Here is a 1,422-nt window from a genome sequence, read left to right as displayed (position 1 = left end):
TAACGTTCAGCCATTTGGTCGATATTCACTGAGCTCGAGCAAAGCTCGGGAAGTCATTTGATAACAATTTGCCCAACAAACCTCCACCTTAGTGTCAAAAGACCTACGAAGAAAACATTATCATTTGTTAGTAATACTTCCAATATAGGGAACCGATAAAATTGGAAATTAGTTACCTTCACCAATGTTTAGAAGATTTTTGCAACTTCTAAACTTCTCCAACGACAACACTTTAGTGCCGATGTTCGAAGGATTATACTGAGTATATATCTTTTCAAGTCTTACTACTTCTTGTGACATAATATCTCTAATAAAGTATAGTCTAACATCAATGTGTTTGGTGCGTTCGTGAAAAATAAGATTTTTGTATAGATATATGGAAGATTGACTATCTGAATATAACACCACATAATCATTCAAAACAAAAAGTTGATGAAGCAAACCTATAAGTCACAAAGTTTCTTTAATTTCTTCAGTGGTGGCAATATATTTTCAACTAATGCAAGAGTTCGATAAAGTAAACATGTAGGACGAAGTGGATTTTCTATTATCTCTATCCTCCGCATAATCCGCATCCACTAAATCTTTCAATTTCACACCTTCTTTATTAGTACTAAACTTTAGACCTACATTACTAGTTTCCTTTAAATATCTCAACACCATTTTAAGGCTTCCCAATGCTCGGGATCCGGATTAGACATGTACCTACTAAGAGTACTAACTATAAAGGCTAAATCAGATCTGGTGCATACCATCAAATACATAATAGATCCAATCAATTAGGTTATAGAATCCTACTCATGTATTCTATTTCATTTTCATTACATGGAGCCCAATCTTTAAATAATACAAAATGAAGCGGTAATGTAACACGTTCCACTCATGCATATCAAATCTTTCCAACACTTTTGAAAGATAAGATGACTGATGCAGAAATAAAGCAAAATTTGACCTATCTCTTTCAATTTTTATACCTATGATTTTCTTTATTTTACCTAGATCTTTCATGTCAAATTCACCATTCAACTTTGTTTTTATTTTACTTATCCATTTTAGTGATATATAAATTAAGAGCATATCATCCACATGCAACAATAAAAACACATATTTATTGTTGGCATCATCATATTAAAAATATAGGTAATGATCAAATTTACTCATTTGAAATCTTATAGTGAGTACAAAATAATCAGATCTTTCATACCACTATCTAAGTGATTGTTTTAAGTCATACAAGGATTTTCTCAAAAAACACACATGATCAGGTTTTAGTTTATGTTTAAAACCTTTTAGTTGATTTATAAAGATTTGCTCATCAAGTTCACCGTACAAAAAGGTAATTTTTACATCACGTTGTTCAAGTTTCCAATCAAAATGTGCAACTAATGTAAGCATAACCCTAATAGTAATATACTTAATCAA

Source organism: Olea europaea, unplaced genomic scaffold (assembly GCF_002742605.1).
Source record: "Olea europaea var. sylvestris unplaced genomic scaffold, O_europaea_v1 scaffold1126, whole genome shotgun sequence".
Taxonomy (NCBI): Eukaryota; Viridiplantae; Streptophyta; class Magnoliopsida; order Lamiales; family Oleaceae; genus Olea; species Olea europaea.
The sequence above is the reverse complement of the archived record's forward strand: the minus strand, read 5'-3'. Positions refer to the sequence as shown.